Raw genomic sequence first — 27,355 nt, forward strand, 5'->3', positions numbered from 1 at the left:
CAGTGTATATAATAGTGCTGGGAGCCAATATGTTTCTATAATTGGGCCTGTAGTGGGGCAGAGTCCAAAGCAATTAATCCAGCCTCCTTCCTTGTTTGCGCCCACATAAAGCTGACAGGGTAGAGAGTAATTGGAAGTGAGCGGCCTCTATCCCCTACTTTAAATTAATATTTTCCTGTTCTGATTTAATTTCACCCGGTAACAGTGACACAAAGACACGCCATGTCAAGCACTAAGTAATCTGCAGCAGCTGCCTTAGGAGGAAACTTTTATTCATCAGTAATATAGTGACCTGTATATCACTCCACGCACTGTATACAATATTCCTGTCACACAGACAGCTGCATTTAACTCTGTATAATCAGCAGAGATGGGGGGAAAATATATAAATATATAACATGTATATAGCCCTTTATATGCGTGTTTGCATGAAGATACAAAACAGATGCAGGGATTTATTTAATTATGAAACACTCAGCTTTCTAAAAGGAGAAAAAAAAAATTAAATGGCAAATGTAAAAAACATGCTAATCAGCAGAGCCAAGAACCCATGCAAATGAAAAGCCAGAAGTAATGGCCAAAACAGCCAGGCCATTAAATCAAATCACTGAGAAAATAATGGCTAAACTCTCTCTTACTTGTAACACTCAATTTATGTAGTCAATATGGCTCTGAATGAATGAGTGAAGGTACTAAGAGCACAAATCTAAATTCAATATACATATCTTAGAAAAATCCCCAGCGCCCGCGCTGACGAGGCGCAGAGAGCGGGCACTGCAATCGCCCGGCGAGCGAGGGAAAACAGAACTGCCTTCAGCTGAGATCATCCCCTGCTTGCATCACACAAAACATCCAAACGCCCATAGATTATGGTAACAAGCCCACAGCTGCCAAAGAATTTATGGGAGCCGCTGGAAAGCTGGGACCAGGCAGGGCTTGGGAGGATGGGAACTGAGAGCAGGAGTTCCTCCAGCTACCCCGGGATCGGCACAAGGTCCGGGACACAGTTAAACACAGGTGGGAAACACTAAAGCACAAATGATGTTACTTGTTGGAAATAAGGGGTTTGTTTTCCAAATAAATAGGGCTGCTCAGTCTTAACACCCCAGATTTGCTTTCCAGGGAATTTGAAGCTAACAGCTTCTTTGTCTCCAACCCGCATTTGGGAAGCACAGTAGAGTGGCACGGACAACACCACAATGGCTGCAGGCACAGCTGCCCTGACCAAAGCCCTCCTGGCCTAAAGCATAACAAAATTCACCACTAACACCCTGCAGGCTCAGCTCTCTGTGCTTGGGAACAGAAAGGAGCTGAGGGGTCAGTTTGCAGGGTGAAGAACTGGAGAGCCCAGCTCACGAGCTGGTGCTCGATGTGCAGCCTGGAGCAGTGACACCCAAGTTCATCAGGGACACAGAAGGAGCTGCAGGAGGTTCACTTGCAGAAAAGCATAGTCTCAGGGGACTACCGAGGGACATGGCAGCTTAGCCCTCTGTGGATCAGCAGCTTATTTGCAGTTGCTTAAATGTTCTCCTCCTCTCTTGTTCCCGATTCCATCGGATTTTCTCCCTCCTCGCCAGTATTACATTTCCATTTACAGGCAATGCGCTTAGGCCAGAGATGATCACCAGCGCAGGCAGCTAGAAATAGAGCTGACCCTAAGAAGTCCCCTGCATTAAGCTCAGCTCAGCTGTCAGATGATCCTACAGCAGTGGCCATATCCCTGTGAGACCCCTCCTGTACCTGTTCCAGGAGCTGAGGCCATGGGACACCCCATTCAGCTATCACGATAGCGTCACCTCCTCACAGAAACAGCTCCTGCCCTGGCAGGGGATTCCAGGAATACTCTCAGCCCTGGGATTGCTGTCTCCCCCAAAAACCCAGCACATCACTACAGCCCTTCTCCAACTGTGCTCACAAGGCTCCCAAAATCCCAAAGCCACGGACTTTGCAACTGTGTTTGTCCCACAGCTGGGGACACCGAAGCTCCTTGCACCCACAGGCTTTGTGCCCACACCAGCGGTGGTTACTTTTGTTTTGCAGGAGGAAGGAGGTTTGGTTCTGCACAGCCTTGTTACTGCTGCTCCCATCACCTGCCAAAGCCATTTACACCGGCGGACCCTTCTAAACGTGACCTTGGTTTTGCACTCAGATGACAAAAAGCTTTTCCCCAATAATGCTTTGGGCACGGCTGCATGTGTCCCACTGCTCTTCTGCAACACACGGAACTCAACAGAAGGGATGCCATGAAGAAGGTATTTACTTCAGGGCAGGTTATTCCTCCTAAAGAAGATCATAATAAAATGAGCTGCTGCTGCTGCAGCATCCTCCAGCATCCTGCCTGCAGGAGGGAGCCAGGGTGGGCACAATGCAGAACCACATTGCTCCAGCCAGGACAGAGACCCTCTAGGCTAGCAGGGCAAGCTGCAGCTGAGGATCCTTTTTATTCCAACAAAAACAAGAAATGACACCACCGGCACTACATCTAACCGCACCCCCTTGCTCTTATCCAGCACTTTGTCTCACGGTGACACCGAAACAATCCCAGCCTTTTTACCTTTTTTTTCCTTACTTAATTTTGCTAAATTCTGCTGTCAAAAATAGTAAATAGGAAGCAAATAGATCACCCCGATTCCACTCATTATTTCCATTGATTTTAAGTCTGGACAGGGCTATTACGATCGTGTTACAAATCGTCTATTTGTAGAAAGAAAAGTTTAAAAAATGGCAAGTTATCTGTTCTTGACCCAAAGCGATGGGCAGCATTATAACCAGCTGTTCCCCTTCACTCCCGAGGCGGCTGCGGTTAGTGGCAGAACAAATGATCCCTTTGTGCAGTTTTGCATAAATGTTTGTCAAGTGTCTTGGGCTTCCCTCACAACGCTGGCTATTAAGGAACCGAAGTAAAATTCCCTGGAGCAGAAGTGTGTGCGGGGAGTTATCCAATTCGGCTAAAATCCTCATCGATATATTTTTGTCTCCGGAGAATCCCCATGCAAACGGGAGAATAAAATCCGTGATCACCATGCAGGGGGCGGTTGCAGGAGCACAGGCAGGTGCAGGGAGCACTTGAGCAATCCTGCAGTGGCACAACCTTCTCCAGCTGGCAAAAAATGCTGGAGCCAGCATTAAAAACAAACAAAAAAAAACCAACCCCACCAACCTCAAAAGCTTCTGAGCATCAGCCTTGCAGCCAAGCACACCCAGCACACTTCGATTTTGATGTACAGTTTGAAACAAATCAATAGCAGTATAATAATACTCAGCACGCTGTGTAATTTTTATATCATTAGTTTTCATTTTCCGCTCCCCATGCATCAAAAAACTTACAACGGGCTCGTAAAGTTTATTTAGTATTCCATGAATTCCTAATCAGTTTCATTTCATAATGATTCAGAGCGGCCGTTGCCAGGGCCCCGGTGTCAAAAAATCGATAAAACCAACACACTTTTCCTGATGGCGGCTGCAAAAGGATCTATTGTAGGGGAATTATGATTTATGTCTGGGCTGCACCGCGAGCAGCAGCAAGCGACAGCCCGGCTCAAGAGCTGAGATGTTCGCCAATAATGATTTATATGCGCTCCTCTCCCTCCCCCGGCCCCCGGGGTCCCCTCTGCGCTCCCAGATGCCGGGAGCAGAGCCCGGGCTGTGTGTGCCGGGCTCAGCAGGGCTCGGCTCAGCCCGGCCCAGCTCAGCCGGGCTGTGCTCCCGGCAGGGCTCAGCCCGCAGCGATCCCCGGCACAGGGACACAGCGCCCGGCGCTGCCCCGCTCCCCCCCTGCGCCGCTGCCCTTGTCCCCGGGCTCTGTGACAATCTATTCGGCTCCAGATGAGCACGGGGAACGTTCGATTTTCAGCTCTGTGCAGAAGGTGCCTATTTATCTTGGGGCACCCGTTCTGTCAAGGCTGCCCGGCGCGGGGAGGGCGGCGTGCGAGCGGGCTCCGTGTGTCACTGAGCCACCACGACACGGTGGGACACAAACTCTGCGGGGACACGGGGGGGCACGCAGCGTGAGGGACACGGAAAGTTAAAGACTTTCAAGGAAAAATCCTTTTCCTGCAGGCCGAGAACCCAAAATCGGAAGGTTGCGGTTGTGCTCGGTCGCACGGCACGAGAGGCAGGAAACAGGGATGTTGTGGGCTGGGAGGATGAGGGGTGGCTGTACTGGGGATGTGGGGGATGCTCCTGCTCCAGCAGGAAGCAGCGATGCGCAGGGGCAGCAGCGGGTTCTGCCTCATTTCGCATGTTAATCAGGTTGGTGCTTCCAGAGGCAGGACCGGGGGGGAGCGCTTGAAAACAGAAAGCGCAGGTAGAGGTTGTTGTTAAAGTCCCGTCTACAGAAAGCATTAACAGCATCACTTAAGCGTCTAAGTCAATGTACTGAGGTGTCTTTACTACTCTTTTCTCATTTCCATAAAGAATTTTCGACAGCCCTGCTCCATGAGGCGCTTCCCTGCCCTCACTCTGCTTCACAAAGCTGTTGATGCTTTTCCAAGCACAGTCCTTCAGCCTCCGAGGCACAGGCCTCCTTTCCATCCTGATTTTAAATATCCAGATGTACAGCAGCATGTATGATTAACAGCTTGCTCTCTCATCTCCTGAGCTCTACCAGAAGCTGCAAGGAAGAGGATGTGTTTGGGGTCACCATGACCCAACACGAACACCAGCAGCTCCAGCACAGCCCTCTCCACTGTGCCATTCAATAAAGTAAATTATTGGGGTTTTTCCTATAGCAGCTTTATTGAGTACGTTAGGCAAGAGAGGGGAGCAATATTCTGAGAATAATCCCCCTTTCAGGTGAGTTGCTGACCAGAAATCAGGCTCATGGACAGCACAGCTACCCTGAGCAGACAATGCCCTCACTCACACTTTTAGCCTCAGGTCATCACATAAGAAGTGCTCATTTCTGGGACTGGCTGGAGGGAGGAGTCCATACAACCTTCTACGAGAGTAGTTCATACAGAACATCTCCCTTCCCTCTGACAATCGTGTTCACAAGGCTTTTTCTCTGTCAAAACACAGACCTGAAACTTTCTTGTAAGAATAGAGCTGACGTTCCCACCCAGCTCTAGATCTTAAACACTGCTTGGTTCTTCTATGAATACTTGCAGTTAGAAGGTTGAAAATTAAGTATTCAGCACAAGCTCCTCAGCAAGTCTCTAGTAAACAAAGGGGAAGTTTAAGTTGGAATTATGCCACTTGGTTAATAACAAGCAGTTATGATGAGATGATTCAATAGCTTGGGTGAAATGAAGGTCCCAGAGACAGTATTGCCTCCATTTATTTACATACCTCGTGTTCACACACACACACGCACTGTTTGCTGATTATCTTGGAAAAGCAAAGGTTGAGATCCGAGCTTCTCCCGCTCTCCCTGCTCCAGCGTGAACACAGGCTTTGTAAACTGAGAGTACATCAACTAGCAAAGCACTCCGGGGCACCCAAGGGTGTAGGTGTTCTTATCTGGGGAGCAGTTCCACGAAAAAGCCTCCCTGGAACACAGCATCCTCTAACAGGAACATGCAGACAATTACAGGAGTCTGACAGAACAGTTGACAGGCATTTGCTGCCAGCATGAAGCTGAGTCAAACAGAAGTAATTAGCCACCAGCTTTTCAAATTTATATTCGTTTTCTGAAGCAACAAAAACGATTTATTTATTTTTAATTTGGGCTGGTGAATTATGGTGATTTAGGGAAACTGAAGCCACTGAAGGAGGTTTTGTACAGTCATACAATGAGCAAGTTTCACTCTCTTTTCTCTCCCTGAATGAAGCCCAAAAGAAGGAGATCTGGTGCAAGGTTTGGAGGCGAGAGGAAGAAAACATAGACAGTACTGAGAAAAGGTGAAAAAGATAGTTCAGGGGAAAAGATGTATGCAAGGAATGAGGATGGAACTCTTCCAGTTCATGGCAAGAGGAGCTTTTGCAGCTACGAACTCGTCTTGTCCACTCACAGCTCACTGCCTTGTGCTGCCTCCAAGACGTTGAGCAAAAACTTCTCAGCAAGGAGTGAATTTTCTTAAAATCCACCTGAGACTCCCCATGAGTGAGGGGACAATAACTGGGCCAGCTGACAGCACACCTGCACATGAAGAATTCTGCTAGAAAAGGCACAGCCCTACTTTTATCACCTTTGAATTTAACCCAGAAATTACTGGATGTAGTCATTGAGACCTGCAGTCTTATAAATAAGAAATTTTTCGGGAAGATAAAAAGACCTGCATGGACAACATAATTACATTTTGGTTAGCATAAGTTAGCAGTTTTGGTACAGCCACCATTAAGAAGAAAATAGAGTCCTCTTCCCCCCCCAAAAAAAGTAGATGTTGTTTATAACTGCACTTTTACTATGTGGGGGGGAGAAACTGGCTAAAATATTGAGATTTAAGGGAAAAAAATAATCATGGGTTTATGTTGCCGGGCTCCTGTGAATATTTTCAGCATATTTCACCATATCATTGCACGGTGGGCTCTGTTCCTGCTGCCAGAATGGATGTTCCATCATTTCTATAGTGGGCCTGTGTGACATTCATTAAGTGCAGCTACAAAGGGAGAGGGTTAAACAGCGCGGCCTCTTTTCTCTGATTTGGTCATACATCAGCAGGCGCTCCAGGTTAAATGCCCAGGATCCTGCAGCAGATGGATCGGGAGAGGCACGGAGGCAGATACTTCACCCCACACTACTTAACCCAGGGAAATGAGTCTCGGAGTCGGTGTCATGGTAAAATATGGAAGCTCACTCAGATAATGTGCAGTTGAAAATTTTTTTTCCCCAGCCTTTACAAGCAACTGCACGTTAAGATCCTGCACACCCCCTTCTGCAAACTGCCAGCTCACTCCTCTCCAGAGCCTATTTTTGAGTGCAATTTGTCTTTATCGACTATCAAATAAGAATTTAAACCCATAGTGCAATCAGTGGTAGAAGCCCCAAATATTTCTTCTTCGCCTCCAGCTTCACCTCAAGACAAACTGCACATAGTGAGGTTTATTTCTCCTTACCCAAAAGTCCTTTTGAAATATTAGAGTGGGCACTTTACTTTAAAGATATCACCCCACTGTGCTTTATCTGGGTCTGAAGAACAGGTCACACGCTTGCCTGTTCCAGAAGAGCTCTGGGAGCCCTCCCAGTGCCAGGTGCTGCACCGAGTTGTTCTCCTGCCCTATATCCAGAAGCTGTGCACCTCATGTGAGATTCCTGTCCCATTCCTGACTCCTGTACTTCCAGGTGTTGGTTTCTAATTCTAATTCTCAGTCATTCTTCACCTAAAGGCAATGCACATCTTCAGCTGTGCAGTGTTTCAGTATTCTGGATTAACTGTGCTCCAGATTGTGCTCCTAAGATGTTTTTCAAGAGCCCAATTCCAGCACCTTTTGGGAAACGCACTATTTAAAGTCCTGTCACCAGGATACTGCCATTATGGCACATCTGCAAGGCATCAGCCAAAAGCTAAAACAGCCCTGCAGGTCAGGGGTCCCATCTGAGTTTTTCCAGTAATGGCTGAAGTGGTTCCATTCTTCTCTAAAGCTAAATCCAAAGTTTTACTATCCCAGTTCGCAGAGAGGAGGCTAAGGGTAAAGACACAGTGCTAAGAGATCAAGAACAAAGCACTCCGTGCTGCCTGCCTTAGTTGATTCCACCCACCTCCAAAAAAATTGTCAAAGTCAGAATTCAACTGATCAATGCAAAGAGACACAGTTATCACACCAAAGTGTTGGTGCATGGGCACACATGCACGCAGGATCATAATGCAGTGCCAATAATTCACATTCTGACATGGACAAACAACTACCGAGTTGTGACCGCAGCCCTTCCTTTCCCTTAATCCTAATTGAAAATCCAGAGCCCTGCAACATCTATTGTGTTTTTTAATATCTCAGACATAATTGCTAATCAAAGCCTCACGCGGCGGGGCTGGTAGGAAGTGGATCCATGTCCTCAACACAAAATTTTCATGTGAGCTGGAGGAGTGGGAAGATGCAGGGACACCTAATTTCCACCTTGCAATCCAGCTCCATCTGATGAAAAAGATTGCCCAGCAGTCAAAAATCAAAGTCACACTGTCCTGGGGAGAGCCGGAACGGTGACAGGTCCGAGCATGCCGGGAGAGCAGGCATGCAGGCAAGTGAAAATTTGGTCTCCACTAGGTGTGGAAAGTCAATGTTATTTGTTTTTAAAGTTATTTTAGCAAACATGTAGCTTTTGTTCTCTTATCAAGACTGATTGATACACACGGGGGTTCCACCATCTTATTAACCTCACCAAGACTTTGCCATTTTATCTTACTTTAAAAAAATTATTTCTGTTCATTAGTGCCAACTCCACCACGAGAAATCCAGTTGGTTTTCCGCAGTCTGCGGTGGTTACGGCAGTGCATGATTTGTTACCTTCTGAGAGAGGAAAGAAATCTATACAGAAAGAAAATAATTTAGCGGCAACTCTTTATCACTAAAATATTTAGCATCTAAAAGCATTTTTAAAGCTAACGCAGTACACACATAATTAACAGCTTGCCTCGCTAATTAGGTGACTCCTTGCTAATGAGGTAGCAATAAGCTGAGCAGCAGCCACAGAATGTGCAGACAAGGTCTTCCCAGGCACTTTGCGACTTCTGTCAAAACAACCAACAACAGTTCTCCTTCCCAAGCAGCTCCTTCCTCCCCCGAAGCAGCCGCGGCTCGGGGTGTGCTGAACGCGGCGTTCACAGCCCCGGGCCGGGGTGACACTTCCCAGCCCCGGGGAGCTCCGGGCAAGCTGCGCGGATCCCCGCAGACCTCGCTCGCAGCCCCGGAACCACACCTACAGACCCCCAACGCCTCTGTCGTCCAGCCCTCGGCTCTTCCACAAGGACGGCTCCCAGCCAGATTTTCTCCCAAAGGGAGGACAAACCCTGCATGCTTAGGTGTCCTCTCACACTGGACAACGCACTCCAGGGTGGGAACCAGTGTAACAGGACAGGTGACACACTGGAAGAGAAAGCTCAGGCACACACACACCATAGCTTCTGGTCTCTCTCGTGCTGGGGCTCGGCCTTACAAGCTGCTCCTTGATTCCCGACCCAGTGCACAGACAAGGGATGGAGGCAAGGGAGCTGCCCAGGAATCCTCTCCCACCTCCACTCAAAAATCACTGCTATCATTTAACTGTGCCACAACACAGCTCTGGTGCAAAGAGGCACTGCAGGGAAAAGCAACGCTCATGCCTCCAATCCAAACTGAAAACGCTGACATGAAGACCAGAAAAGATGGCTCCAAAGCTTTTCCATGGTCTTGTTGCCCAAGTGCCTCCCTACCTTCCAGAAAGGTTCCTTCACATCCCTACCACAACATCTTTAACCTTCCCAGAGCCCAGCCCCTGTGGTGCTGGAGGGAGCCGTTACCGCATCGAGCAGGAGCTGCAGCTGCTCCGCTCAGAGGAGAGCAGGAACAATTCTCATCAGCGCTTAAAAGCATCTCACACTCACAAGAGCTGATTTCGAGTCAATATCCAGTCTCTTGGAAATAATTGTGTTGAATAGAGAGGCAGTTGATGGCGACAGTTGGTTGTTTCTCGATGAAACGGATTTGGGAAAATTCAGATAAACTTTGTGTCTGGGCTTCAAAACAAAGAAAGAAAATAAATAGATGCAGGCCAGAATAGTAGGAGTGCAAGGGGAGAAAAAAGGCAACCACGTGTGCTCTCAAGGAAGAACAGGGTTCCTTGCTGCCACTGACAGCTGCAATTTTAACGAGCTTTGTAGCATTTAACTCTCATACATATATTTTCCGGCCAAGGCTGCAAATCTTACATTGCTATTTAGGGTGGAGATAATTCCAGGACGAAAGTGACCTTGAAATAACATGTTTTAAGGTAGAAATACTGCCCCAACTGTGAAAGGCGCTGCTAACAGTAAAATTAGAGTGAAAAGGGCAGGAGCTGGACCATTTGTGCCTTCTATGGCCAATACCATGTTTGTGTCAAGGTAACAGATTTCCATGGAGTGCCCAATACTGAATCAATAAAATCAACCTTCAGTGGTGTTGAACTTTGCATTGTGTAATGACAATAGCTCAAATTGAATTTTAATTCTTTTAATTATAATGGCGCTCAGAGGCCACATCACGAGAGGATTTGGTTCATCAAGGAAAAAGAAGCCACAACAGCAGCTGGCAAAAGATGTCAACATCAGATATTTGCACAAGTGTACAGAGGCATTCTGGGCTTTATCCTTGACAGAATAGTCAAAACCCAACCATCTCTAGGCTAAAAAGCAAGGCTACACTTTCTTTTCCAGGGGTTCTTGACAAGTAATAGCTGCTTTTATAAAGAAAAAAATATAAACCCTTAAACTCCATTTATACCATCCTTAAAAATAAAATAGACAAGGGAGGGAGGGAAGGAAAGGTTAAGGGATTAAACTTTGCAGATGCTTTGCACAGCCTGGCTAAAGCTCTGGAAAGACCATCTCAACCTTTGATCCCTTTGGGGAAAGAAGCAGTTATTTGAGCAGGCTTTTTAGGAACACATGCTGGGGACATCTGTGTCAGCAGACCCTAATCAAGGCAGACCCATAGCGCTGGAGCAATTTGTGTTCCAGGATTCAGACAAGAATATGAAATTCCTGATGGGATAACTAGCTACCTGTAGGGGCATGGATGAGTTTCCTGGATAGATTGTGAATGAGTGACAGTTTAATCCAGGTTTTTTTCCATGTCTGTTTTTTACAGGTTTTTTTCCCCCTTTTTTTTAAATCTAGAAGTCTTTAAAAGCGATAGATGCTCAGGGCATTACCCAGAAGTTCACCAGCCTCAGGAGGAAAATTACTGTTTTGATCTCAGTATTTCCGTCTCCCCCCTCTCCCAACTTGAAGTAACATTAACAGAACATTCTCTATGTTTGCACACAAAAAAAAAGTGGCTCAACACGAGGTAGAAGAAGAGCATGGGGTTAAAAAAAAAAGTTTATAAAGCTCCACATATGAACAAACACATCCTTAGCTTTCTTTCCCTCGTTCCCCAAATTATCCACACAGCAAAAAATGGGAGCGGGCAGTGCAGTTGTTTCGATAGCACAGACTAACACAGGCCTGCGGCACGAGGATAAATTTTGCCTGAATTAACAAGAGCAATAGTAACTGGAGTCTCTGAGAGCACTGTCAATATTTGCTCCACTTGTCATTGACGGGAAGCACAAATCCTGTGGCCCGAGCCTGAGCACATTTCCAAGGCTCTGAGCAGAGCAGGGGCTGCTCGGGGTGCTAATGAGATCAGCACCCTCAGAGAGCTGCCCAGGCACGGCCTCATGGGTGGGACCAGCTGGGTGAGCAAAATCCCGCTGCTGTCATGGAAAATGTCATGGCTAAAGTGACACCAGGCAGTAGCAGCATCCATTCCATGTTAGAAGTAAATGCTTCACGAGGACAGGTATTCTCCTGAGAGCACCTCTCTGGTATGAGGAACATTTAGCATCTTGCTGGTTACAGCGTTACAGGAACCTTCATAAATTATCCTAAACCCTTGTAGATTATTTTTTACTTCCCCTGGATTCCTGCCTGAGACACTGGCACTGACAAGGAGTTCCCAAGACCTGTGCTTCTGAAGGCAGTCATAGCATGCTGATAACATTTTCTGAGCTGTGTTTATTCAGAGTATGCCACTGGATTCTGAAAGCCTTTCCCCTCCTGCGTGTACAGACAGCAGTATTTCCTTGGCACATCACTGAACTCCTCCTTCCTCCCCCTCTAGCAGGAAATAACCGTGGGGAACTTTTCTAGCAGGATGCAGCACCAAAGGCATGAGTTTAAGGTGGCTGCATTGATGGACAGGTGGCAGCCTGCTTCTCTGGCAGGGAAATTCCTTCTGATTTACTAAATTCACACAGCAAACTCAATGAACTATGGCAACACCGCCAGTCCAGGCTGGGACTCAGCTGCTCTCCTCAGCCTTTGCATTGGGGTGGGATAGATGAGAACCAGATTTCCTCTGTGTATCCCCTCACACCAAGGCCTGCAGGAAAGCTGAGCTGCTGCCTGCTCTGCTATTCCTGCATTTCTCAGTGCTGCAGGGACAGCCGACAAGGAATCTGCAGTCTGGAGACCATCCCTGCACAGAAACACCACTCGAACCCAGGATGAGCAGTCCCATTTCGTTAGAGCAATCCAGCTGCACCTAATTCACACAGCAATGAGCTTGCTGTCTGCTTTCTTACATTACTTCTTCCTGAATCCTTCTGCTCCACTCTACATCATGGGGGGGAGGGAAAAAAAAAATCATCTCTTTCCTCCAGAGCTAATTCCCATACACCGCAATGAGAGAAATGCAATGTTCTGAGCAATAAAAGCTGGAAAGTGGAATTATTTTCTGCACCATTCAGATGGAAATGAAGCCTAGCTTCAATCCTGCCACCCACCTGGAGCCATGGTATGATCCTATAGATCTTTGGATCAATACTGCATCATAGCTACAAAACTAGAAGAGGGAAAAAGAAGAGGCACAAAATCAAGGAGTGTAAATTTTAACTAAATTAGTTCTGTAAGGGTTCCCTCCTTCACCGCCGCTTTTTGGAATAAAGTACAGCAGTCAGCCGGGGGACAGAGGGCGGCCAGAGCGTTTTGCTTCCTCTAAAGACAGCTGGTGTTTAATTCTGAGGGCCATTATCCCTCACCCCAAATAAACGCACGAGATTATGTTGCATATTTCCTGTTCGACTGTGTGTGGAGAGAACAAGAGGGAGCGATACACCCCGTATTATTTCTTAATGACTCACTAAATTGCAGCATCTCGGCGGGAGGAGTGGTTCGAGCCGCCTCCCTGGCTCCCATCCACCCAGGCACTTTGTTCCAGGCTACCAGATGAGTTTCTGCCCACACAGCAGAGAGATGAGGAACGACAGGGGGTTGTGTTTGTTTGCTTGTAATTCAGGGCTGCCTTACATCACAGCACGTAGCTGAACACGCCATCGGCAGGGAGAGAGGATGCTCGGCGCTGTTTTCCCAACTGCCCGATTCCCCGGCTCTCCAGGGACAGCTCATTTGTGCCTGAGGGGCTGTTATTTCACGGGCTCTGGGACATGGGCTCCAGGGAAGCACTGCTCGGAAACCACCTGAGTGATTACAGGGAATAAAATCTTCTTCCACGGATTCATTTTGAACTCAGAGGCTTTCCACTTGCAAACTCCGCCTCGCTCCTCTTCTCCAGAGGAGTCTGGCTCCTACCCCGGAGCTAGCCCAGACCACTCTGCTGCAGAGGGCTACCAGCCCCACACCTCCAGGCACATTCCCAGAGGCCAGAGAAGGAGGAACAAACCATCGCAGCCACAAAACCCTTCACTTTTTACCAGGCAGAAACACAAGAAGCCAAACACAGCCTGCTCCGACGGCAGGAACACCGCGCTGCTGCAGCCACGTCCTCGCCCGCCTCCTCCCCATCCCAGCCCCAGAGAAGAAAGCAGGAATGTCCTACCTTTCCTGGGAGATGAACCACACGTGGCAGCCTCACATCCAAGGCCGGCAGCCAAGGCAGCAGCTTTCCAAAGCACACACCAAGCAGGTCACGATGCAGCAGCCTGGCACAGGCACCACTCACTCAGCTGGAGAGGAAGGGGTGGGCTTCCCCAGCTCCTCTTTTATTTCCTGGTTAACCACCCTCAACTGGTGGCCCCATGGCAGTGAGTGAGAAGAGGTTTGCCTGGCCCCTCCCTGCTGCTCACCCAGCACCTGGCCTCTCCTCAAAGGCATATCCCCAGGGCTTGGGCATCAAAGAACAAGTTGTGGTGGCCCTGATGCTGTGTTCTACTTCGTATCTGAGACCAGTGTGGTGAGCAGCTCTGTATTTGTCACCTTCCAAATCACTGATGTCCTTCTACAGCAGTGCGGTTCTTCTCAGTAGGGCTGCTTCCCTCTTGCAAAGTCAGGAGTTTTACAAGACCCAATCCTCTCCTCAAGTCCAAGCTCCTGAAGTCCACTGAATTCAGCAGCCTTTTGCCTTAAAAAACAAAAAGAATTCCTTAATCTTCCTACTTGATAGGAAATGCCAAGAAATAAACATCCCTGCCACCCACACTGCAGTCCAAAAGAGCTAACACATTGGGGGTTTTTTGCTTTCAGTAATTCCTGAGTTATTCCATGGCTGTGAACGCCCAGAGTTCCCAACAGCGTAACACTGAGCCCAGATCCTTCACAACTGCGCCCAGGATGTTCTAGCAGTGAGCAGCCCTGACCCCCGAGTGGGACACACACAGGCAGAGCCCTGTCCAAAACAAGACACAGAAGTTCCTTCTCCTGGATTTCCTTCCAGGTTCCTAATCCAAGGCAATGTTTATAACCCTGGGTTTATTTCTGTGTTGTCCCCAAACACTTTAGCTAATAGAGATGAACCTTCTGGTACCAGTTTATCTTTTCTCCTTTGTGCCAATATTTAATGCCTTCTTTCATCCACGTCAGTAATGAATCACCTGCTCTTGTATGATTAGGGTTATGAGCAGCTTGGTTCTTGTACGGTGCAACATTAGGGCAGGGATACAGATGCCCACAGGACAGAGATAAGGGTTCATGAAAGAGGAGACTGGGCTGATTCAAGAGAAATGCATTAAAAAATGCATTAGTGAAGAGCAACAGAATGAAAATACTTGATGAATATTTTAAGTGGCCAAATATTAAAAGTGTGTGTGTGTGTGTATATATATATTCACAAAACCAAAGGCACTGGTTTTAATGTCCAACCAATCTGTAATTTGCATCACTGCTGGGGTTTGTCTGAATTTGGGGGATGAGTCTGTGAGGTGCTTCGTTGCTGGCATTGACCGACAGAAAAACCCAGACACATCCACACATTTTTTTGAACACTTCCCTGGGCACTCTGCTCCAAAGCTTTACAGTCATTTCCATGAGAATCTCTCTCCTGATATCCAATCCAAGCCTCTCTGGTGCAAGTTCAGGCCATTTCCTGTCATTCTGTCTCCTCTCTGGGAGGAGAGACTGAGCCCCCACACCACAACCTCCTTTGGGGACGCTGCAAAGAGCTATGAGGAGCTCCTAAAACCTCCTTTTCTCCAGGCTGAGCAGCCCCAGCTCCTTCAGCCCTCCTCCTTGTGCTCCAGCCCCTCCACGAGGCTTCCTCCACCCACAGACAAGAGCAGCATCCTCATTACCAAAAGCGTACGAGGTTTCTGCCAGCTCAGAACATCTCACAAACACTTTTAATTAATTTTTCCAGCATGCAGGATGAGTAAACACACTATTGTTGATGCTGTCAGCTGTCTGATATAAGTCCCAGACCCCTTTCAGTTTCACTCAGAAATACTTTGACCTCTGTCAAAAACTCATTGACAATAAGGTCTCTCCAAGTAAATGTTTGCAGCAGCAACAAAGGAGGAGGTAATAGTCTGCCTGCTCTGCATACAGGAGGCACAATACTGCCTCGGATTTTTATGGTAATTTCTTCAGATACAGTATCAAGCTTTGGCGACTTTTTAACTGCTGAATTACAGTCCTATTTCTCCCCAGGAATCCTGAAATCTGGGTTCCAGGCGGAAAAACTCCTTCAATGGATTTTGCACCCTGCAAACCCCTGAATATTTATTTATTTACGACCACTACACACATAGCAAAGGGTGACCAGCAGTCTGTGAAATTATTGTTTGCATCTAAATGTAGTTAGCACAGCTGAGGACTTAATACTTGGCTAATGCCTGCGATCCTTATTAACATAAATATTGTCCCAGTCAGGCGGGATGGAAGCCATACACGAGATAAGATCTTGTCTGTTGCTGGTGATATGATCTCAGCACTAGTCAATTAAAACTGCTGGAGTATTTTGTAATCATTGTCATATCAAATTACTGCTCTGATGCATACGTTAACCAGGAGAAGTTATTACATTGCCACATGGGGCGAGAGAAGGGCTGAAGGAATCCTGCAGTGCTGGTAGTTTATGGAGACATAAAAATTACAGTGGACAGTGTTATAGTTATTGCAAGGACCAGTGTAATTGTATAATAATTCTGTTTACACTTGTCCATCCTATTTTTCTTATAGAAAGTTATATATGAAATGATTCTGTGGGACTGTTCAAGGGACTGAGATATAAACCTTTGGAGATTGTTTTTCCTCGCTCTCTCCAATGGCACTTTACAATGTGCTCTCCTTTGCAGAGCCTGACTTTGGGTAGTCAATATAACATATTGCTATAAGACTGTCAGTAGGATTGGTGGGGTAATTTGCAGAGGTTTTGTGGATCTGCAAATTGAGAATCAGCCCTTGGAGGATTAAGGTTTCAAATTTAATTTTACGCTAATTCTAGGCATTTTTTTAAAAAAAAAACAACAAGCTTGGCTTTACTGCCTCATATACAAGGTTATTTACTTCTCCTTGGGCTGTTTTTACGGTTTGGGGAGGATCCCAAGGTAATGTAACACTGCCCTGACTGCTCAAAGTTGCACCAGTGAGGCCCTGGCTGACAATTCCACTGTGGAGTTCACCTGGAGCAAAAGCTGCACCTGGTGTGGAGGTGCTGAGGCTCAATCCTGCTCCCTGCTTGCAGGAGAACGTGAGAGCAGGCAAAAGGCGTGTGGCTCACGTGGAGTGATCCCCTCCAAAAAGATCCGCCATTCCTGTCCATCAATTCCTTGGTTTTCTTGTGCCATTAGTATCAGTAGTTTATATTTTTAATTGGAATTATCTCCTAGAAAGTCCAGCTACTCTCAGGGCCCTGCTGGGAGAAATACTGCAAACACAAAGTTCGAGCAAGTTCTTGCCCCAAAAATCTCCACTCTGAAATCTCTGCAGTGTCAAGCACCATGACCATAGGCAGTACACAGATTACTATTTTCTGAAATAAATTGCAGATTGTTATTTTATTTAAGAGGAGGAAAAAAAAAAATAAAATTGGAGAGCACTTGTAGAAACGAGTAAGGTTTCACCCAGTGATAAAGGTAGTTATGCTCCAGTAATGAGGAGAATGGGAACTTGCTATCAAGAATTAATGAGATCACAAAGAACAGGCAGGGGAAGTGAACGTTTTTAAAATGTCCCTGCTGAACACCAGGAATAATAGAGTGAGAAAAAATGGAGTAGATCCCTGTGGTAAAAACTATTAGAGGCGGCGAATTATAAAACTATTAACCAGAATGTAACTCCCAATTAAAAGATGATTTAACACTGGAATCTGATGGATGAATTTTGATTAAATGGAGAACTATTAGGAGCCCTGGGAAATGGACTTCTCCTGCCAGTTCTAAAAGTTAAAAGGCAGTTTGATATAAAAATTTATAAATTAAGGTTAATTACTTTAAATAACATGGCTGGAAGCAATAAAAAGAAATTTATAATATTCTCTGGAGTTTTAGGAAAATAATATAGATATCCGCACCTCTCAATGGAAAATCGAATTAGCATCCCCAAGTACAGGTTGACAAAGACAAAGGCAAAATAAACTGGCTGACAAAGGGGCTGAAGGACTCCTGGCTTTTGATCCGCCAGGAAACCCTGCCCGGTATCACAGTGACTGTGTTGCTGGGATTTTTTTGTGTGGAGGAAATGCTCTTCTTCCCTTCAGCCTCTGAACCCCGTGGTGAGCACGCTGCAAATCAAAGGATGGATGCTGGAGACGTCCACAGGGGCAGGCTGATCCTCCTGCCCTTGAAGAAAGGTTTGGCTCTAGGAGCTGGCAGGGAAAAGTGGATATCAGGTAACCAGATCTGGGAGAGCAGGGGGAGGCAGTAGCCTAAAGCAAGGTCAAAGAGTCCTTCTCTTCAGGGCTCGTCGTCGTTACTTACCAGCCTGTAAGTGCTGTGAGCAAGGATGCAGGCTGGGTGAGGAACGGGCGGGTCGCTGGAGGTGGTGTGGGTTATTCACAAATGTGGGGCTGCAGAGTGAGCCCTGCCCGGCCCCCAGAGACCCCGGTGTCTGCTCCAGCTCCCGATGAAGGACAGGGCAGCTCAGCTGGAGCGGGGTCATGTTACATTACAGCTGTTCTCTGGAACACCCTTTAATGTGGAGAAAGAGTGTTTGGGGATAAGGGACTTAGTTCAGCCGGAATCTCCTTTATTCCTTTCAAGTGGATCCCATGGAGGAGGTGGGGACTGAGGAGGAAAAGCATGTGCCCGTGTCACTCCACATTAACTGCCTGGGCTGGATCGTTCCCTGAGGAAATACAGCAGAAGGCAGCAGAAGAGGAGAAGGCTTCTCCTGTGACAGCCTCCTGAGGCTTTTAACACAACCATTGCCAAAGGGGGTCATGGATAAGGCAGAAAGCCTGAAAGGTTTCCACAGATCCCAAGGGATCCCCTGGAAACTGGAATGTGGAGATATCCTTCACTAATGGAAACGTCTCCTTGTCCCCCGCTCCACTCTGACCCGGCTGTCACGGATGTTCCTCTGAGCAATGCAGCCAGGACAAGAGAGCATTCCCCAAATCCCCACAGGTCAGGTCACACCAGCATCCCTCAGCCAGGATGCTGAGGAAGCTCCCTGCTCCTTTCCAGTGCCCTCACCCTGTGTCCATGGAGATTCCTTCAGGGAGCGTGGAATGCGCTGCACGCTGGCCCCAGCTCCTGTTTTACTGCCCACCCAAAAGAAGGGGCAGATCTCTGCAGGCTCACCTGGAGAGTCTGGAGCAGACCCCCACGTTCCGTGCCCCTCTCCTCCATCAGCACCCAGCCCTGGGGAAGGCCCAGGTGGAGGAAGCATCCCTGCACCCCCTGTTCTGCTGCCCATCCAAGGGGATGTGTGTCCCTGCCTGCGCGGGGTCTGGCTCCTTTCTGTGCCCACCAAACTGTGCCTTCCCCAGCTCTGCTCTCCCACTGCCCGGTGCACCTGAGCCCATCCATTCACAAACACGCTGTTCCGGGCTCCTGCTGCCACATTCCTCCCCCAGTGCCCCCCCAGAGGTAATTTTGTGCCCATCCACTCGGATCTGAACCCAGAAGACCCTTCCCAGCACAACCCACCCCACCCCGCTCTCTGAGTCACCACCGTTCCACACCATGATCAGAAACCTCTCTGCCGAGCGAGCAATTTTTTTCCTATTTTTGGTTCCTTTGAGTGTTGACCCCTGAAATTTCCAGCTCCTTCCCCACTCCCACAGCTCAGAGTCACCCCGTGCCCCCGTCCTTTGTCTCCCAGGCTGGTCTGCCCCAGCCTGGGCAGCGCAATGCTGCTCCTTTAAGGCTCAGTGCCTGTAAGTGATTACTCTTGGCTATCACTTTTTCTATATCAGACATGTCATGGTGAAGAATCTTCAACCTTGACTCTTACAGCTGCCCTAATTATAGGACATATTTTTGGTGCTGTGTCTTTATTCCTCTCCGTGCTGGCACTCTGACCCCGGTGCTTCCTCCGTCGCGCTTGTGTTAACAAGGTTGTCCATTCTCCAGTTTCCTCACTCTGATTTGTAACTCGAAATTACCATATCTGGCTTTCACTCACTGACAACCGTCACTTTAAATAGGCCTTTTAAAGTTAATACGATGTCCATTCTAAAGTGGAGTATTACTTTTCAGTGATGTTAAATGAGCAATTTAAGGAGCTATAGGCTTTTCTTATAAGAAAAATTAAATTTTATCTGCCACTTAATTTATGTACAGGGCTAACCCTAAACAAATCTGTCATAAGCTGCTGCCATCCCTAAAAAAAAAATAATAATACAAGAATAACTCCAGTTAATGGTGGTAAAATACTGAAGAAATACACGGATTATTCATAAAAACTGGTCTAGCTCACACTTTTTAGAGCCTCAGGCACATGGTGCAGCAGGCATATAACTCCTTTTTGGGTCTCATCCAGTGGATTTAGTGGATCCATGGCCAACAGGGACTGTATCAGTGGCTGGGAAATGTTTGATCAGTCGTATCAGTAAGGAAAACAGCTCCCATTATCTCTGGGAAGGATATTTAGAGTAAGAAATATTTTTGCTGAGATGAATGGACTCCAGCTCTGCCTTAAATCTCCCAGTTCTCGCTGCATTGTGAGAGAAACTTCCCTCTGGTTTGGCAAAGGATTTGAGAGCAAACCTCCCTCTCTCCAGGCAGCTCAAGCAGCTCCATGCTGCCTGAGATTTCAGTGTTCATGTGGGATCAGCATGCTGGGCCTGATGTTTTTCCCCTGGCTTCTGAAAGGTCAGAATGGCAGTGTATCGAATCTCTAAACACACTGATCACACAGCTCTGCTAGCTCACTAGAATCCATTAATATCCAAGATACTGGAAGCAAAAGGGGAAAAAAACCCTTCCTCCATGAACTTAAATCAATTAGCTGGGACTAAAAAATGTAGATTCTTGTGGAAGAATAAAAAATGGAAAACACCAGGCCTCATTATCCTGTCCCTGAAGTGCCAGAGGGTAAAATTATCTTTCATGATGATGTTCTGCATTGATTAGTCAAACATGTAGGAAATCATATTAAAGATTTGACACCTGATGTGGGATCAGAAGAGCTGTGTGCTGCAACAGCACATGCAAGTGCTGTGGTATGGGCTTTGACCAAAGGAAAGGAAGACAAGAGAGTGGAAAAAGAAAACTTGGAAAATTCCCTGTGGAAGAATCTCATAGATTTTTATGTTCTGTTAAAAAAAACTAAACAAACAAACAAAAAAACCAAACAAAAACAAAGTGGGGGGGGAAAACCACCCCCCCCCCAAAAAAAAAAAAAAAATCAAAACCCCACAACCCTCTTCTACAGAAGATATATAATAAGATGTATAATAATTTCCAGATCCCTTCTTCCCGGCTCATTCCTAATTATCCTGTGGAACCCTGTACCACAGAAGTTGAGTAGATGCATTGAGCTTCAGCAGGAAGGGTAAATTCCAGCCAGCCACATGCAAAAATCAGGCACTCTCAAAGAGACATGCTACCAACGTTTGCTGCAGATTCACTAAAACAAGAAAGCTGGAATTAGTGGAATGGAATCTTGCCCTGAAACAGGAGGTGGAGATCTAGAGGTGGTTTGAGCAGGCAAACCTCACTCAACTGCAGAGAAGCCACAGCGCCTTGCACCACCTGGGAAATCAGGAAGAGGAAAAAACCAACTTTTACATCTTATACTGCCACTACCATGGTGAGTGACCTTGCCTGACCCCAGGCCATGGACACAGCTCTGCTGCAAGGATCTGCTGTTTAATTCTGGAGCTTTGCAAAGCACAGCCTGCCCAGAGCGGCTTTTCCACCGGCTCTTTTCTGGTGCTGAGGCTCAAATATGCATCTCCATGATCGAAATGCTGACTGCCTTCAAAACCAGAAGAACTATCACATGAAAACATAGTATAAAATCATCAGAGGCCTGTGCTCTTATCAGACAGCCCTCATCAGCAGCTCTGGGATCTTCCAGCACTTCAGGGCTAATTTCTATGCCAGTGTTAAGTCAATTCCATGGCATGGATAACCTAAATAATTTGGCAGATTAGGTTGCAGGAAGCATGGCAAACATCACTCAGAGCGTTTTTAAAACTGCTGTACAAAGTGCACTACAGTGATAAAACCTAATTAATATGCACAGAAAAGCCCTATAGTGGAATAGTTTTAACCCCTTCCTTACCACGATTCTTAAGGAGGATGTGAACAGAACACACCCAGCTGGGGAAGGTCTGGGCTGCCCTCAGCAAGGTTCTCACCCATGCATTCCCACTTCTCCCTGTTGTTCCCTCAAAATGGATTTGTTTTCTTCCCTGGCTTTCCTTCTACCTCATCCTTGGTGTTTACACCCAGCAGTGACCACCACAGTTCGCTGTGCAGACATTTGGCAGGGGCAGAGCAGATTTCAGGATGCTTTATGAGCCCACACAGCTGAATTCAGACTGGAATATTTGAACTCCAAACCAAGCAATTGAACTCACATACAAATTGCTGCTGACAGTGTAACTAAATAAAAGACCTACTTTTCTAATCCCTGAGGCAGGTACAAGAAACCGTGGTGAAGAAATGGGTATTTTTCATCCATCTGACTGCAGTGACCACCATTAAATTTGAACATAAAGCTCAAAAGACCCGTGTAGTGTCACCAAAAATCCCAGAGTGGACTGTCAGATGGTAATAAATCACTTGGAAATGACCTTACAGGTGGAATCATAAACTGATTTCAGAGCAAAATCTTTATGAAAAGTCACTGAGTTCTGGGGGGAAGGGAAGTTTTGAATTTTCCATTTCTTCCATTCTTTTCTCTCAGTCAAGAGCACCCCATCCCATCCCACCAACAAACTACTCAGGTTTGAGTTCCCAGTTTAAAATTTCCAGAGGAACATCAGTCTGGTTTGCCTGTACTTGCAGAGGGACAGCATGTCCTGTTGAAACCCCTGGCTTCCTGACGATGTTCGAGTCACCCTGGAGCCAGGGGTGACCTAACAGTGTGAGAAAAGCAGGTGAAACCTGCAGAGGATCATTTTATGGCCCAAAGTCACAGAGAGCCACAGACAAGAAGCCAATAGAGCTGATGCACTTGCCTGGACTATTTAGACAAATGGACCACACGATATAGTCCCACTGGCAGCTCTGTGAGCAGAGAGGTGGCAGGAGGCAAGAACAGTATCCATATATTCACAGGTACCTCTAATGTACACAAAAATATATAATCAGCATCAGCAGCCTTCATTAGAGTGCAACCAAGAATTATGGAGATCCTAACCTTGCAAGCCAAATAAATTATTGCCGGTGGGATTATTATGTATTCTAACAATATCTAATGCACCTCTTTGTCTCTCATAAATTACAGGGCTTCCTCTGGCTCCTAGAACACACTCTGTCTCATGCATAGCCACTACAGAGCCTTTTTCCCCCCCTAAATACACACAATAGGATCTCTAATCAGCATGGGCTCGTATAGGGATTTTAATGGGCGAGAAAAACGTGATCACGTGTTCCGTGGCCTGGTGTAACTGTTTCAATACCACAGCAAATGGGCACGGTTGAAACGTGCTGGTAAAGGGGAAGCTCATTTGGAACGTGTGCGTGTATCAGCGTCCTCACTGGCATCAGCAATCTTGGTACAAACTCTGCCTCCACGCCGTGCAGGCTGTAGTGGAGTCTCCACCACTGACTTTCTGCCTTGCAGGCAAAAATTGCCAATAACACCTGCTCTGCATCTCCAAGGTGCGCTCAGCAATGACTCATCAGACTCAGCTCACTCCAGCACCCACACAAAGAACCTCCCTCGCGTTTTAACGCCTTCCACTCACAACCATTTGCAGGTGACACCTGGCAAAGCCTTGGTGTTGTGTGCGCATCAGCACGAGCTAAACTTGCCTTCAGGTGATCTCAGAATTAGCAGAACTCTGTGCGTTTCTCCTTCTTTGATGGGTGTTTTTGTCCTCATCCAGGCACTGGGATTGGCCGTCTGTTGTTTTCCAGCAGATTTATCCAGACATTGGATACTCGCTTCAAGATTGTGATAAACCAACAGGCACCGCAGAGAAAGAAAACTCTGTACCCCAGAACCAGCTCTTTCATTGTCCATTTCTGCTGGGAGAGACATGAAAAATTTGGTTTTGTGCTGCATTCAAACTGCAAACAAAGCCAAAATTACTTCTAAACATTCTATTCCGTTTACAAGACTGCAAGGACAATTGTTTTGCATTATTCTCTCAGTCCCTTGTGCTTCAAGTTCCTTCTACCACTCAGACTGTCACATATGCGCACGTTCACGTCCACATTTAATACAAAAAGTCCAAGAAGGATATTGTGTATAATCCTTCACGGGCTGCATTTTTAATATATATTAACAAGGTGACGGATACCCTGAGTAGACTGGTCAGGGAAAGAAAACGAAGGCAAGAAATATTCTCAGGGTGCTATTGATTAACTGTTTTTCAGAACAGAGGGAATCATTTTTAACTGGTTTAAACTATGATGGACTCAAGTGGAAAATGCAAGCAGAGTTAGCAAGGAGCATAATTGACTGGGCATGGAACTAAGTAACCTCTCAGCACGCTGGAAGTGGTGGAGCCAGGGGGGTTACAGCTGGGGCTGCTCCGGACCCCGAGCCCTTTCTTCCCAAAGTGAACTCTGCCAGCAGCCACAGACGACAACAAGTAAAGGGAGGGGGGGGAAAAAGGAAGGGAGAAAAAAAAAAGGGTCCAGCCACTCAGTTACATGATCTAAATTCTAATCAAACATCATTTAAAGCATGTTTTATTTCAGCCTCTGGAGAGATAGTCCCTCCTGACTCCTCACCATGGCAACCGGTGTCTCATTTCAGAAGTGTCATGCCACATTATCATCTTGCCGGCTCACACACTCCTGCCTGACAAGTTCTCTCTGCCCCTTGTGACAACCGTTCCAGGCTTATGCTGTTTATTTTTGGTGTCAGGCTGGCCCTGGCAGATTGAAAGGCAACCTCAACCCCTTGAACAACAAGCACCACACCCCACTTGGCGATAAGAGATGATTTGAGAAGATATTTGCTTACATGTGTATAAGCAATTTGCCGCGCGGCGCAGCCCCTGTGTCTGCGTGAGCGCACGCACGGGGGTGCGCGTGCAAAGGGGAAGGCGACGGACGAGCGTGAGGCTTCCCGAGAAGGCAAACAATCCGTGTCAGATCCCAGGCAGCGGATTTCCATCGTCGCGTCCCGTAATTCACACGGAACAGTACGAGGCACGGGCCAAAGAGGCGAGCTAGGGGCTGTCTAGGAGAGGCAGGGATGCGAAGCCAGACATTGTCTCTGCAAAGCGCCCTGGCTGCGTCGCCGCAGAGTGCCGTGAGGGACCCGGCAAAGGCGCTGCACCAAGGACTGGGGACAAAACCTGCGAGGAATTGCTGAAGGAACACCCTAGAGAGAGGCTCAGGGCCAGACTCATCTCTGCCTAGCACAGCTCTGCAGACCTCCGCTCCCGTTTGTCTGTGGCTCCGTCCATCCCAGCAGAGAGCCGAGCTCTCCCGGCAGGGACAGCCAGGCTGTGACTCCTGTCTACAGAGCTGCTGGGAAAGACTGATTCTAAACGATGGTCCCTAAGACAGCACTGGACAGTGACCCTGGTCACACAGGGCCACAGGGAGGACTTCAATTACAGGGTTTGTAATGACCTCTGGTAGTGCTGAGTGTTTGGGGCAAAGCCGGGACCAGCCACGCCTCAGGAGCTGTTCTCACCTTTTCAAAGCCCTGTGGGGAGGAAGGAGCCCATGATGGAAATGGAGAAGGCTGGAGGAGGAACGGTCTGAAACGTGTCGCAACACTGCAAAACAAGGTGGAAGAGCATTTAAAAAATGGCTGTAAGAATTTCCAGACTGAGACAGCCCAAAGCAGAGATTCCCCAGCACACACGCATTGTCAGGGATGTCAACAAGCAGCACACACAATTTGTGGGCAGCATCTTGCTGCCACCAAAGCCTGTAATGTTCATCCAGCACGTAACCCAAAGAGGAATGGCAGCTAGAGCAGGGGATGAAAAATCTCCTGAAAAATTGAGACATGCTGACATCAAACAACTCTACACAAGAGTTGTGCTTTTAATTTAATTTACAGGCACATCTCCATGCACTGCTCTGGTCCTAGAAAAGAGAACCAACTGTGGTTTACCATGAAGTTTATGTGGGTCACAACACAAACACAACTTGACCCAGTTATCTCAGAGAAATAATCATAGACTGGGCAAAACCCTAAAATTAACTCAGAGGCAATCTTTGATCAAATAAAGAGCTAACTGCAAAACAGCTTTCATTAAAAAACAAATAAACAAAGTAATGTGTTAGTTTAATTTTTAATCCATTTTCTGGTAACTGTACCATCAAAAAACAGTGACTTACAATAGCAAGGGATCTGTAAACAAAGCAGGATCATCCCAAGACACACCAATGGCATTTTACAGAGTTTGGAAGAGAAGAGCTTGTAGATTTTTTTAAAATCATAAATGGAGAATTAATGTTGATTATGGAGCAGCAATGACATGCCAGAGTTGCATGTCCCATGAAAAGCTATAAAACCAGGAAATGCTACAGGAGGGTTTTCCAGACAAGAGAAAAGAAAGACAAGGGGAATATTCCACAATATCCTAACTTGGAAGGGACCCACAAGCATTGCCAAGTCCAACACCTGACCCTGCTGAGAACTACTCAAAAAAAAATCTCCAGGCTGCAAAAAGAGGATACCATCACATCTTTGATGTCTATTTCTTTTCTTTGATGTCTATTTCTTTTCTTTGATGTCTATTTCTTGTTTAGCCTTCCCATGCACAGGGACTAAACAAGAAATACAGTGGGCCACTGAATATGGGAATTAGAGTGAGAGAAATCCCTTCTCTAGCCTGGTCTGTGCATTGCTGTAGCTGTTTTTAAATCACACTGTACACGGCATGACAGATACTGACAGAGAGAGACTGGCTTTTCCAGGAAATAGGTAGGGCTTTCCAGCTTTATCCTCCCAGAGCAATGTTTTTTAAAAAAAAAAATAGTAGCAATAACAAAACCAACCCTGGACCAACATCACTGGTGAAAAATGCAAAATGAAAATACGAGTGTTGCTGCTAGGGGCTCTCCTCAGTTCAGAATTCCAGGTTTGCACCAAGGCTATAATTTTGCAAACTAATAAGATGAAGTTGGTGGTGAAAGAAGGCAGCGGGGGGAACGGAAATAGAGCCTGAGCTTTGGGGAGAGGAGGAAGGTGGCTGGTGAAAGTGCTGATATTCACTCACTGCAGATGCAGAGCCTGTAAAACCTTCCCCGGCAGAGGTGCCAGGCAGACAACGACAGCAGCACGCTTGGATGAAGTTGTGCACTGTTCTGTGAGAGCAACAGCACCGAGATTAATAACAAACACGGCTTTTTTTGGTGCAAATTACAGGAACATCCAACACTGATGGCGTTGAGCCTGGCACGGTAAGTGCGGCACCGCTGAGCGTCTCACCTCCGGGCTGTTTGTTGCGATTTTTTCCAAAAGGGAATGAATTTCTGGGCTGCTGCCTGACCAACACCACACGTGGCTGTTCCTGCCAGACAAAGGAACTCACCTCACGAATAAAACCTGCGCAGACCTCCCGGGAGTGGGCCAGGGGCACCTGTGGAGATGCGGTTTTTGCGGGACTCTGCCTGCCAAAGCCACCGGGGGATTGCCGAGCAGAGCTCCGGCTGTACATCACAAACTCATTGCGGGGATCAGACCCTGGCGATGATGTCCCGCATCTTTCTCGCCTGTTCATCGGGAGGCCAAAGCCTTCCCGTGGGCGATGCGGCGCGTTAATTGCTGTCGGTGTTTATTTAATGAGGTGTGGAGCAGCCTCTAGTGGCGGGCGGCGGCCACTTCGCCTCCGCCGGGGATGGAGGGCGCTCGGATGAGCTCGGGAACACGGCACCTTCCCCTCCTTCCCACACAGCCGCCACTGTCCCGCCTTCCTGCCTCCCCACAGAGCCATCGCCATCCCCACAGACTCATCGCCATCACTACAGACTCATCGCCATCCCCAC

General features: G+C 47.2%; 1 long non-coding RNA gene across 1 annotated transcript; it reads right to left on the reverse strand.

The window, feature by feature from the left end:
• Window positions 1–23,209: 23,209 nt before the first annotated feature.
• On the reverse strand, window positions 23,210–26,938 carry LOC120761550 (uncharacterized). Its single transcript, XR_005703677.1, has 3 exons — window positions 26,902–26,938; window positions 25,047–25,131; window positions 23,210–23,416 (listed from the first exon to the last, which is right to left on the reverse strand). It is a non-coding gene; the product is annotated as an uncharacterized LOC120761550 (long non-coding RNA).
• Window positions 26,939–27,355: the final 417 nt, after the last annotated feature.

The sequence above is a fragment of the Hirundo rustica genome, chromosome 19 (genome assembly GCF_015227805.2).
Source record: "Hirundo rustica isolate bHirRus1 chromosome 19, bHirRus1.pri.v3, whole genome shotgun sequence".
NCBI classification, from domain to species: domain Eukaryota; kingdom Metazoa; phylum Chordata; class Aves; order Passeriformes; family Hirundinidae; genus Hirundo; species Hirundo rustica.